The sequence below is a fragment of the Mus pahari genome, chromosome 4 (assembly GCF_900095145.1).
Source record: "Mus pahari chromosome 4, PAHARI_EIJ_v1.1, whole genome shotgun sequence".
Lineage (NCBI taxonomy): Eukaryota > Metazoa > Chordata > Mammalia > Rodentia > Muridae > Mus > Mus pahari.
Genome location: NC_034593.1, coordinates 121392475 through 121405540, shown reverse-complemented (window position 1 = coordinate 121405540; position 13066 = coordinate 121392475). Strand labels below are relative to the sequence as shown.

Below are 13066 nucleotides of genomic sequence, written 5' to 3'. Positions count from 1 at the left end.
GAGAGAGAGAGAGAGAGAGAGAGAGAGAGAGAGAGAGAATATATATTTATTATATTTATGGGTTCATGTCACAGCACATGTATGGGTAGGTCAGAGGATTATTATCAATTTTTTACCTTTACATAGGTTGTGGGGACCCAACTAATATCCTTAGGTTTGTAAGACAAGCACCTTTACTCTACAGACAAGTTTCCATTCTTCTGCCTTATTCTTTTGAATTGGCTGTGTGTCAGGGCCGACCCAGAACTCCAGGGCTCAAATGATCCTACTGTCATCATTCTTGAGAATAGTGGTGACTACGGGGACACAGTTGGTTCCAGGCCTCATTTCTAAAGAACACATACCCACCCACGCAAAGAAAGGGTGCATTGCAGACAATATAATAGTGTTAAAGTATACTTAAGGTTGCTGTGAACGCAACCGATCGCACAGAAGAGGTTCCCAGATTACCTATTTAAAAGATAACATTCAGTGACTGAAAAACTGAAGACAGGAGGGTGGGTGGGTGGGTGCGCGCAAATTTCCTAAACTACTGTCTCATGATTCCTATGAATATGTCTCGATCTCATCTTCAAAAGTTAATGATTACCAAAAGGAACATTTAAAATGTAAGAAAAACAAACAAACAAACAAACAAACAAACCAACTGAGCAAGAAAATAGAAAAGTGCCCAGCAGAAGAGCTGGTGCTCACAAGGCTTGAACTTCAGGGAAAACTGAGCGCTCGCTGCTTGTTCGGAATCCAGCTTCCCACAAGGCGGTTTCTTCATTGCTTTACCGTACCGAGTGGAAATTTGTGCAAAATAGAGGAACTTACGGGGGCGCCTCGAACATTAGAAACCGCTGGCTTAATTCTTTCGAGTGACAAGCAGGGGCTCGGTGACACCGCTCCTGTTGGCGAGAGACAGCACCCCCTGCGCGGCCCACGTGGCCAAAGTAAACAGAAGGTGGGCCTGGCCGGGGAGAGCCCCGGCGCCACCGAATTGCGGCAGAGTGGAGTCCTTAGCGCCCAGGCCCCTCGAGCTCTCCCGGCACGGCCTTGGAGAAATGGGGAGCGGCTTGGCTGGGCGACAGGGAAGGGGGTGGCAGGGTGTGGGGGTGAGTGGGGAGGCGACTGGTGAGGTGCTGGCAGCGGGAGCGCGGGGAACCAGGGGCCCCTGGAGCGCGCGGGAGGGCGCAGAGTTTCCGAGTGCCTACGGGGCCCCCGCGGGAGACAGAGGCGCGGAGGCCCACGCGCGGGGGTGCGGCCGGCGGCCCCCCGGGGGCTGAGGAAAGGCCGGGGAGGAGCCGAGCCGAGGAGGCCCCGAGCCCCCGGCGAGGGAGCGAGCGCGCAGCCGGGACTCGCCGCGCCCCCGCTAGGGAGCGAGCGCAGAGCCCCGGGTCCCGCCGCGCGCCCGCGAGGGAGCGAGCGCAGAGTCCCCGGTCCCGCCGCGCGCCCGCGAGGGAGCGAGCGCACGGCCCCGGGTCCCGCCGCGCCCCCGCGAAGGAGCGAGCGCAGAGTCCCGGGTCCCGCCGCGCGCCCGCGAGGGAGCGAGCGCACGGCCCGCGCCCGCGCTCGCGCCCGCGCCGCTCGCATGCCAGTCACGTCCGCCCCTTCGGCGGCCGCCCGAGAGCCGGCCCCGCCGAGCCTAGAGAACAGACGTCAAACTGCCTTATGAATATTGATGCGGAGGCGAGGCTGCTTTCGTAGAGGAGCAGAAGGAAGCAAGATGGCTGCCCTGTAGGATTTGTTAGAAAGGAGACCCGGCTGCGACGGCGGCGGACTGCGAGGCTGAGGGACCAGAACCAGGTCAGAGCGCTGCGGTCCGCGCCTGTGTCTCTCTCTCTCTCTTTCTCTCCTCGCTCTAGTCGGCTGCGGAATGGTCCCTTTCCGATCTCCCTCTCTTTCTCTCGGCCTTGCGGGGGACTGTCATGTCACCCACAAATACCAAGAGGGAAGAGGGAAGCCTCACAAATTACAGGAGCTTCTTCAACATGGCTGACAAATATAGTTTTAATTCAGCACCCCCTTCTCCTGCAACCTGCACTTCTGGGGTCCCTTCTTCCTGCTAATGCGTGTCTCCCCTCCGTACCCAGAAAACTTACCTTTGTACCTCCCACCAGCCGCTCTTCTGGCCTTTTAGTCTCAGGAAAGTGAGTGTTTTCTTGGGACTGCCTTCCTGAAAGAGTTCATCTTTGGGGACCACCACTTTCTCTTTTGATCCTCCTCTCCCCTGTCCTTAGTGTAAGTCAAAGGAGCCCCTAGTTCATCCTCAGACACCCCGGAAAGAACACTGACCCAGTGTGTTTGACTCAATTTTATCTCCAGTAGTGCTTGTTTGGGTCCTGTTCTGGGTTTGTGTCTCTGGCTTCCAGCACGTTTGTCCCCTCGTGGACTACACTAGACAGATGTCACAGTGAGTGGATTCAGGATCCACTACGTGGAGTTTTCTTCTTCTTCTTCATTCTTTCTTTTTTTCTCTTGAGTCCGCGCGTTTTGTTAGTGGCGCTGAGTGAGAGAGGAAAGAATAGTTTCTCTGCTCCCCGAAACAAGACCAGAACCCACTTTTCTCAAGGTTCACAAGCTCTGAGTGGGCTGTGCCTTCCAGTTTGGGAAATGTGTGTAAGAGAATCTGTGCAAATCTGTGTGTTGGCTTTGTGCTGCCCCCGAATCAGCTTCGTTCTGTTCCCCTTAAGTGACAGGCACACACAAAGGCAGGCGCAGGCCGGGGGAGGGGGCGGGCGAAGCTTTCGGAGTTGGAGGAGGCAAGGTCAGGGGCGCCCAGAGAAACCCAATCCCAGCAAAGAAGACCTCTAACAGTCCCACCCCAAATTTCCTTCACTCTGGCACTCACTCTTTTATTTGGTCATTCGCACACACCCCTCCCCACTCTTCACTCAGAGCTTGACTTTCTTCCCTAGACCTGCTTGCTAACTGTTAGAAAGCTTATAGGGTTTCTATGGAGAGTTTTCTACGGTTGGCCAAACCAAGTGAGGCCCGGACAGACTCTTGAGAAGGTCGAGCTAAAAGACGTGTTACTTGCTTGCTAATGGCTTCATGATAGATTTTGTTTGCTTTGAGCAATTTTTGGAATAGAATTAGGTTTGTTTGTTTGTTGTTTTTCCCAAGTTGTTTGCTTAAAATTTAGCAAGATGTTGTGGTGTTTGTCTATCTGGGGAGCAGAATAAATCTGTAGATTTAAAAAAAATCACAAGTCACATACTGTACTTTGCTCTAATTAGGATTATAATGGTAAAATTCATTCTCAGAATTCATCAGCAAAGAACCAACATAAGGGTAAGATTACGTGTTAGGGGAAGGTGGGATTCACAGGGAAAATATAGTGGTTTGGTTTAAGACTGTGGGTATTGTAGCCTAGCTAATGAAATCATTACATTTGCATTTTAATGGAAAGTTGAAATACTGAAGAGGAGTTACATTCTTCTCCGTGTTTGTATGTGTGGTTTGTAATGTATTTTGAATACAATATAAATTACAACATAATAAGTATTATTTTTTTAAAAAAAATGATTAAACAGAACAGTGTTTGTGAAAGATTGGGGCTTAAACTTAAGATCAGTACGGGTTGATCTGTTACAGGGTAGAGGGAAAGGCACGTCACTGCTTAAATCAAATTTCCAAACCCTTAGTAGTTCACTTTACAAGTTTTTCTGATTTGGTTCTCAGAAATGAGAAATGTGGCTAAGTTTGCTTTAAGCTGGGTACTAGGGACTCATTCACATGACCAGAGGGGAGAAACATGACTCATCCCTGAACAGAAGCAGTTCATTGGTTCTGACTCGCCCTGAAGTAGTAGAGGAAACAGAGCTTTTATTCCTCCATAAATGTCTATGGTTGGTTGAGAAAACTATGGTCAACTATTCCACAATCTAGAATTAAAAATAAGCAATTTAGCCAGGCTTGGTGGCACACACCTTTAATCCCACCACTTGGGAGGCAGAGGCAGGCAGATTTCTGAGGGTTTTTTTTTTTTTTTCAAGAAAGGGTTTCTCTGTGTAGTCCTGGCTGTCCTGGAACTCACTTTGTAGACCAGGCTGGCCTCGAACTCAGAAATCCGCCTGCCTCTGCCTCCCGAGGATTTCTGAGTTCTTGAGGCCAGCCTGGTCTACAGAGTGATTTCCAGGACAGACAGGGCTATACAGAGAAACCCTCTCTCAAAAAACCAAGAGAGAGAGAGAGAGAGAGAGAGAGAGAGAGAGAGAGAGAGAGAGAGAAACAAAAATAAGTAATTTGTTTCACTAGTAGACCAGTGTGTCATGACTTCTTTGTGGATAACTTTTCACATTCATGATATGCCCTCAAACTACATGGAAGTGTTTTCCATTCTAATCAATAAGAAGGCATAAGTTGGCTTATTTTTTTTATGTTATCACAGAGGCCTACTCTTTCTTGCAGTGAAGTTTAGATTCTTGTTGCTTGGTGTATTTTAGTTTTGTGCTGAAAACAGCTGCTAAGTAATATTATTTTAAGGGTTTCAGGGAAATTTTGTACATTATCGAACACTCTGAATAAAAAGAAACACTTTCTCATTTCTTAGAGAAATTATTTAAACAAGCATGGGATGGGGAGTCTGCAGTAACCTTTCATTTACTATGTGTGTTAAAGTTCCACCTAAGTATTCCAAAAGTTCTTAAGAGTTGTTTTAGTTGATTTTACTTTAGAAAAAAACTATTAAAACAGTAACAAGATTGGTACTTTTAAAAGATACATTGTTTCATCTCATCACATCTTGAACAAATGAAGAAATAACTTGGACCCAGGCTTTGATTTATTTACACTCTCTTACTTGTCAAGTAGTCTTTAAGGCTTTCAGTAGATTTACTGTTTAAGTCTGTGCCGGGAACCAGGGCGATGGTGTAGTTTCCATGTGGTGACATATGGCCCTGCATACTGGCATCACCAACACCTCTCCTGCAATGTGCACACCTGCTTTGGACTCTTTAGGATGACTTCCCCAGTCCTCATTGGCTGGGTTTGTGTTTCCTTTTGGCTTCATTTGTTGAAACTAGAAATTCAGTATCAATTTCTCTGCTCCACCCAGACCCTGTTGCAAACCAAGTGCCTCTATTTCCCCGCTTGCTGGCCTCATTTGGAAACCCTTCTTATGGATCACTGATACATCTGAAAGAAACTCTATTTTTCCATCATTACCCAAGCAAATTAGTCAATTTTTAAATGAAATTGTCATCATATAAAATGTTCTAGAAATGTCTGAGCTCAAGTCTGTCATCTTAGAACTTGGCAAACTGAAACAGGAAGATTGCTAAAAAAAAAAAAAAAAAAAAAATTAGAGCTAACTTGGGCTATAGAATGAGACCTCAAACAAACAAACAAACAAACAAGGAGATTGTGTGAAATGCCAGTATTTTAGGCTACCTGGTATTTTATACTAGATCTGATTTTATGCTGCCATCACTCCTAATTTTTCAATTATTTTTGAAAAGATTTGTTTTCTGCGTATGAGTGTTTGCTTGCATGTATGCATGTGTACTGCACGCACACCGGGTACCTCTGGAGCCCAGACGAGGATGTTGATTCCCCTGGATCTGGAGTCAGGTAGTTGTTAGTGGCACACGGGTGCTGCATGAAGCCCAGATCCTCTGCCAAGAGCAGTGAGTGTGCCTAACTGCTGGGCCATCTCTCCATCATCAAACTTCATAATCTTACATAGCTTAGTACTTGAAGACATAATATAATTGTTTCTTGAATGGGACAGTATTGATTCATTAAAATTATGCTTTCTCAAAGATTATGCCGCCATTGAATAGTAGTAATTCCTAGGAGCAGCAACAGACCAAAGCCAGCAGCAGGAAACTGTCTTGTAAGCCTGCTTTACAGTTGGAGCCTTCACTGTGGGAGAGTCCAGTTGCCAAGCAGAGGTGGTGGTTATCTTGGAAACTGCGCTGAAGAACATAGCCACAGTGATTTTTGCCAAACACGCAGTATTTACTTGGGTCTAGCGCTCTGGTTTTTATTACAGTTTACTGCCAAAACTAAGTGAATACTGTGACATTATTGAATGAGGTTGTACAGTGCATCTGTTGGTGTGTGTAGGGTCTAGCAGGGGAGGAGGCACAGTCAGAGCATGTGTATCACTGTGACCATCAGCAGGAAGACGTGTGTGCACTTTGCTCTTGCTTGTTTCCAAGTGTATTCTGACTATAATAGGGACATTGCAGAAAATTCTGGGTTTAGGATAGATGTATCATCCTTCTCAATAGAATTGATCTTGAGTTGCCATTTCCGATGTAGCAAATTCTCACTTTTGACTTTCTCTACTTGTAATAAAAGGTGTTTAAGGGGTTGGAAAGAAGGCTCAGCAGTTAAGAATACTTTGCTCAATCATAAGGATGGGAATTTGAATCCTGCTGCCTATAACGAGTGGCTTACAAACACTTATTAACTACAAGTCCAAGGATTCCAACACTGTACTTCAACCTCTGCAGACATCTGAATCTTAGACTGGATGTTGGGAGCATAGGTCTTTGATCCCAGGATTCAGAAGGCAGAAGGCTGGCAGATCTTGGCAAGTTTGAGGCCAGCTTGATGTACATAGTGAATTCCAGGATATCCAGGGTTATGTAGAGAAACCCTGTCTCAAAACAAACAAACAAACAAACAAATAAGTAAATAAATATTTTAAAATGGAAAATCTCAGGTTAGAAATTTATAGGCAAGGGGCTGAAGAGATGGCTCAGTGGTTAAGAACACTGACTGCTCTTAACCTGAGTTCAAATCCCAGCAACCACATGGTGGCTCACAACTATCTGTACAGCTACAGTGTACTCATAGACATAAAATAAATAAATAAATCTTAAAAAAGAAATTTATAGGCAAAAATGTATTTAAATGTTATATGTTTTAGCAAGCAGAATGGGAGGTTTTAAATATTTCTGGAAAATGCATTCAATCATCTTAACCTGCAGTTTTAAAGATATATTTTGTGTGTTTATTTTATTTTTATGTGTATTTGTCTGTTTATATTGCACTATTTTCCTACTGTGCCAGCAGTGGCCAGAAAAGGGTATCATCAGATCCCTTGGGACTGCCATGTGGGCGCTGGGAACTGACCCCATGCCTGGGTCGGGAAGAGCAGTCAGTGCTCTTCACTGACTGACCATCTCTTCAGCTCTGGTCTGAGATAAGGTCTGGCTCTGAATGCCAGGCTGGCCTCAGACCTGCAGCAGTCCTCCAGACTCCGTCTCCTGAGCACTTACCATGCCCATCTAAAGAACTGATGTGAAACCATATTCTGAATAGTCTGAGAACTAAAACCAAAGATGACTAAACTGGGGTGAAGTATTTCTGAAGGATGATTTGGAGCATAAAATAAATTTGCTGTTGTTCTAAATAAACTGCAAGTGTTTCTTTCGAATTAGATTTCTTTCTGTCTGTTAAGTAGTTACTGATTTCTCTATCTTTTTATTCACTAGCAAGATCTAGTAAAAACTTTTTTAAAAACTGGAACATGTGTCATCTGTACTTAAAGTACAATAGGAAAATAATGCATGAGACCTTGGTGATGGGCATGGTCAGGGCAGTGGTCAGTGATGCTGATTTTCCTTAATGTAAGTTCTACAGGAGAAGCTGATGAATAGCTCCTGTTAAAGTCACCCATCTTCAATGTAGCATTTAGTGGCTTTTATTACATTTATACTGGAATTACATATATTTTTAAGATTTATTTACTTATTTTATATAAGTACACTGTAGCTGTCTTCATGGACACCAGGAGAGGGCATCAGATCCCATTACGTTGTGATCCACCATGCAGATGCTGGGAATTGAACTCAGGACCTCTGGAAGAACAGTCAGTGCTCTTAACTGCTGAGCTGTCTCTCCAGCCCGGAATTACATATTTTTATTTGAAGCTTTTAATGCAATAGTTGTAGAATCTCTACAGTTATGTGAAGCAATATACACAGGTCCTATGTATATGACCTGTTCTCCTCTAGTGGTGATATTTTGCACAATTTTAATACAGTGTCATACCTAGAAAACTGGCATTGATTCAATTGACCCAACTAACTACACGTGTGTGTGTGTGTGTGTGTGTGTGTGTGTGTGTGTGTGTGTGTAACTCAGGGTCTCAGACATGCTAAGCAATCATTTTGTCCATTGAGAAGTTGTGATTTGTTTGTTTGTATGGTAGAGCCATGCTCTGTAGCCCAAGCTGGTAGCAAACTCATGCCAATCCTGTCCTAGCCTCTATAGTGCTATGGTTACAGGCACAAACTATGACATCCAACGCTGTCTTTTTTTTTTTTTTTTTTTTTTTTGAGACAGCATCTCGCAATGTAGTCCATGAAGCTTCCTTCTACCTTAACTTCTTCTGTGCTTTGGTTATGGATGTGTGCTGCAATGCTTGTCTGCATGTCTGCCTGTCTGCTTGTCTTTCTTGACTTTCTCCACTCATCCATCCCTGTGTATACCGAGTTCTATGCCCTTTTATCTCATGATCTTGAGCCAAAGAAGTTGGGCACAGTTCTCCATTATGCATGCGATTGTACCATTATATTTTAGCAAAATATATCCAGTTATGTAGCCTTTGGTGGTTCATTCAGGAGGCGGACCCTAAGAAAGAGTAAAGGGCTGTCGTTGTTTTAATGGATGCTGAGCGAGTAGTAAGATCTAGAAATGAAATCTGTAGATTGAATAATATTTTAGCAAAAAATGACTAGACAACTCCTGGGTCTTATCCAGCTGAAAACAGAAAGGCCGTAGAGGGCCTCGTCAGTCAGTTCCTAAAGGTTGAACTGTTTTGTTTGCCAGACAGGATCTCACCATGTAGACATGTAGACCAGGCTGGCCCCAGCCTCGTAGAGGTCTTGAGTGTGGGGTTAGCAGGCTTTGCTGCTGGGTCCAGCTCCCCAATCTCTCTTAGTACTTGAGAATCACTTCACTGATGGTAGGTTTTAGTCACTACCTTTCAGCCCCCCATTTTTACTTTTCTGAACCTCCAAAATTTGATCCCCACCCCCAAATGCAAAATGGGAATGTTGTGATTTGTTTGTTTTGCCTATGTATCCCAGACTGACCTAAAACTTGATTTAGCCCAAGATGGCCGTGGCATTCCCCTCTCTCTTTCCTCCCTCTCTTTGAGACAGTGTCTTTCTTTCTTTTTTTTCTTTTAAGATTTATTTATTTTATATATGTGAGTACACTGTAGCTGTCTTCAGACACACCAGAAAAGGGCACCAGATTCCATTCCAGATGGTTGTGAGCCACCATGTGGTTGCTGGGAATTGAACTCAGGACCTTTGGAAGATCAGTCAGTGCTGGCCTCAAACTGAGAGATCCTCCTACCTCTGCCTTCTGAGTGGTGGGACTAAAGGCGTGCCTTATCATGCCTGGTTTGCTGTAGATATTTTAAACTTTACTTTTACAAATAATTTCTGTTAAAAAAATAAAACATATTTAGAAGAAGTGATGGGTTGTTTTTGCTGATGGGCTGTTCTCTTCAGAGAACCCTGCCTCTGGCCAGGCACAGGTGGAGGCTGCCTTTCATTAGGGTGCGTGTGCTGTGCTGTGCTGTGCTGCACACAGGATTTTGCTACTGTGACTGTTCAGAGCTTGTTCTGTGGGTACTGCAGCCATAGTAATGGTCATTGTCATGGCTTCATGGACGTTGCTAAAATGCACCTTATCAAATTGCTGACTTAGTTCATAGAGTATTACACTTTAATGGGAACTATCCACAGAACTCTCCATTTGATTTTATTTTTGTATTTTGTCTTAGAAAAAGAACAAAACAACAGTGTCCTAAGTGAGGATAATGGAAGCCAAGTGATGTGAAACGGTGTCTGTGCTACTCTTCTCTTTTTCCTCCCTGTCTGCAATTAGAAGGTCGCCCATTAGAACAAGACCTTAATCCTCTAAGGTAGACAGCGGTGCCCCGCCACCGCTGGCTCTGTCCGCACACCGGCCTGCTCCAGCCTGTTCCAGCCACAGCTGCATCCCGTCCTCAGCACTGCAGTCCGCTCCTGCCCATTTGCTTCTTGTCTGTCTGTCCTTTCCCCACTTTGCAATCCATTCCTCATGTGATGTTTCAGAATCCCCATGTTGGCTGTCGGCTGTAGAATGATCTCAGGTTTTTGCACTGTTCATGACTTTTGCATTAAAAGGCGCACTTTTCACCAGTCTGTGATTAGAATGAGAAAGCTTTTTTGCAAATAAAAGTTGGCTGATCAACTGTCAGGTTCAGGCAAGAATCTTGAAATGAATGTTACCAAAAGGAAAAAAAAACATAAATGAATACCTTTCAGATATGAGGGAAGAAGAAATCCCCCAACTTAAAAATGTTTAACACATAATTTTTTTCTTTTAGTAAAAACTTAGGTATATCTTAGGAAGAACATATTTTAAATTTTATACTCTAAATTCTGCTTGTTTCATGCAAATATCACCTAAATGGTTACTTTTTTTGTCCTGTGAAACTACTTTATGTTTAGGTTGACATTCAAGCAATGCTGTATTTTAATTTAGAACCCTCTAGTTCATGGGACAGCACTGGCACAAACTAAAGGTAGCAGACATTTGGCTTGGCTGATGGCTCTCCTTCTCAATGGGTTGGGCTTGATTACAGTTTAAAATTGACCATTAGCTTTGGGAACTAAGTTTTCTCTAGCCTGAAATGATCGCTTTCTTTTTAAAACATTTTTTTCAAGTGGAAAAATTTATAGATTTCTTTCAAATAGATTCGAAATCATTTCTACAAAGTGCATATTTCAAGTGTTAGGAGTTATAGAACATGTCATTTTTTAAATTTAAGAGTTGTTATTTTTTAAAATAAATAACTTGTTTTTATATTATGTCCACTGGTGTTTTGTCAGCATGTATGTCTGTGTGAGGGTGTTCAAAGTCCTAACATTGGAGTTACAGCTATGAGCTGCCACATGGGTGCTGGGAGTTGAACCCAGGTCTTCTGGAAGAGCAACTACTTATCTTAACCATGAAACCATCTCTCCAGCCCTTAAGATCTCTTTTAATTTTATTTATTAAGAGTTTTGCCTGTTGGGCTGGAGAGATGGCTCAGGGGTTAAGAGCACCGATTGCTCTTCTGAAGGTCCTGAGTTCAAATCCCAGCAACCACATGGTGGCTCACAATCATCTGTAATGTGATCTGACACCCTCTTCTGGTGTATTAGAAGACACCTATATTGTACTTAGATGCCGGAGCGAGCAGGGCCGATCGGAGTGGTGTCGACCAGAGCGAGCAGAGGTCCTGAATTCAATTCCCAGCAACCACATGACGGCTCACAACCTGTCAGTACAGTAGACATATGCTCATATACATAAAATAAAATAAATCTTTTTAAAAAAGAGTCTTGCCTGCATGGATGTATGTGCATCATGTGCATGTCCGGTGCCTGAAACAACCAAAAGAGGATGTCATATCTCTCAGAACGTAAGTTATAGGTAACTGTGATGTTACATGTGGGTGTTTAGGTTAAACCCCAATCCTCTGGTAAGACCTGCCAGTGCATTTTTTTTTTAAAGATTTATTTATTTATTATATGTAAGTACACTGTAGCTGTCTTCAGACACTCCAGAAGAGGGAGTCAGATCTCGTTAAGGATGGTTATGAGCCACCATGTGGTTGCTGGGATTTGAACTCCAGACCTTTGGAAGAGCAGTCAGGTGCTCTTACCCACTGAGCCATCTCACCAGCCCCTGCCAGTGCTTTTAAGCACTGAACCCTTCAGCACCCTTCACACCTTCAGTATATTTAATTTTAAAGTGATCTAAATAAACAAGAAAGAATAAACTTAATCCTTATTAGAGCAATTTTGTCATGCACATGTACATTTTTATGGCCAAGGAAATAGGTTTCTGTGTGCAAAAGAGCAGTGGAGTCTATTACACAGGACCCTGTCAGTTAGACACGTGGACCTGGGCTCTCTGGCAGCGCTATTTACAAACACTTAGCCAACCTCTGGGAGAGAGGAGGCTTTTGTGTCTGTGGCCGGGTCTCCACCCCCTTAATTAATAGTCAAAACTCTCCTGTCCTAGCTCTGACCGGGTCATGACCCCAAGATCAAGGTGTTTAAGTGAGGCCTGCCCAATTCAAAGTTTACTTGCAGTAGCCTGGCCTGCTGAGCACTTGATGGGTTAGGTTAATCTTTTGTGTCTGTCCAGGCTCGCTGAGCCGGTCTTGTTGGCCTTTTTGTTTGTTTTTGTAGGTGATGCCTTTTTTCTCTTAATTACAGTGTCCTCCCCACCCCCACATCAAGTATGGTCCCTTCTCATAAATAACAATCAGCAGTGACAAAGGGGGATCTTGGAGGACCTGAGTGGGGGATCACAATCAGAATATAGTGTATGAAAAAAAAATCCATTTCAATTTAAAAATGAAAAAGAGAAAATCTTTTATTTTCATTTCGGGGTCTCGAGGTGAATCGGAAATCCTACTCCCCAAAGTAGGAACTATGGCCACAGAAAAGTTTATGCTTTCCAGTATATGCTCTCCCCACCCCCACACTGGCTCCTGAAATCCACCCAGTTGGATGTCTGCCCCGCCCTAGGCAGGACCCACCTCACCCTTGGGGGTTAACACAATAGAAAGCTTTCACTTGGGACTTCCTGTTTTCCGGAGTTGATTTCTGGGGATTTTCATTCGTCTTTATCCTTAAAGGGTCTTAATGGTTTTTTGTTTTGTTTTGTTTTTAAAGCATCATGGCTTTAAATGTCTTATCTTTTGTATGCTCGGTCTGCTGTAAGTGTAAGCAGGCAGGTTCTGATATGTAAAATATGAGCAGGTTTAGAGTTGTGTTTGTGTTGTATCCAGGTTTCCCTGACATTACATCATCTGCAAATGGAAGGGGTATTAACAGCTGAGATGCAGCAGGTAACAGTTTCCTGAGATATGGTGTCACTGTGTACCCCAGGCTGTATAGGAACACCCTTTGTGGACTAGACACATGGGCACTCACACTAGCAAATGCCTGTGATTTAAGATTAGTGTCTGATGTGCTGGGCGTGGTGGCGCACGCCTTTAATCCCAGCACTGGGGAGGCAGGGGCAGGCGGATTTTTGAGTTTGAGGCCAGCCTGGTCTACAAAGTGAG

The 13066-nt window shown here is 44.0% G+C and overlaps 1 protein-coding gene across 8 annotated transcripts in view; it reads left to right on the top strand.

The window, feature by feature from the left end:
* Positions 1 to 1612: 1612 nt before the first annotated feature.
* Positions 1613 to 13066, top strand: part of Tet2 (tet methylcytosine dioxygenase 2) — an 80456-nt gene continuing 69002 nt past the window's right edge. For all 8 annotated transcript variants that reach the window (XM_029537322.1, XM_029537321.1, XM_029537320.1 and 5 more), the window contains exon 1: positions 1613 to 1788. The gene's annotated coding sequence lies outside the window, so the exon portion shown is untranslated. The remainder of the gene's footprint in view (positions 1789 to 13066) is intronic.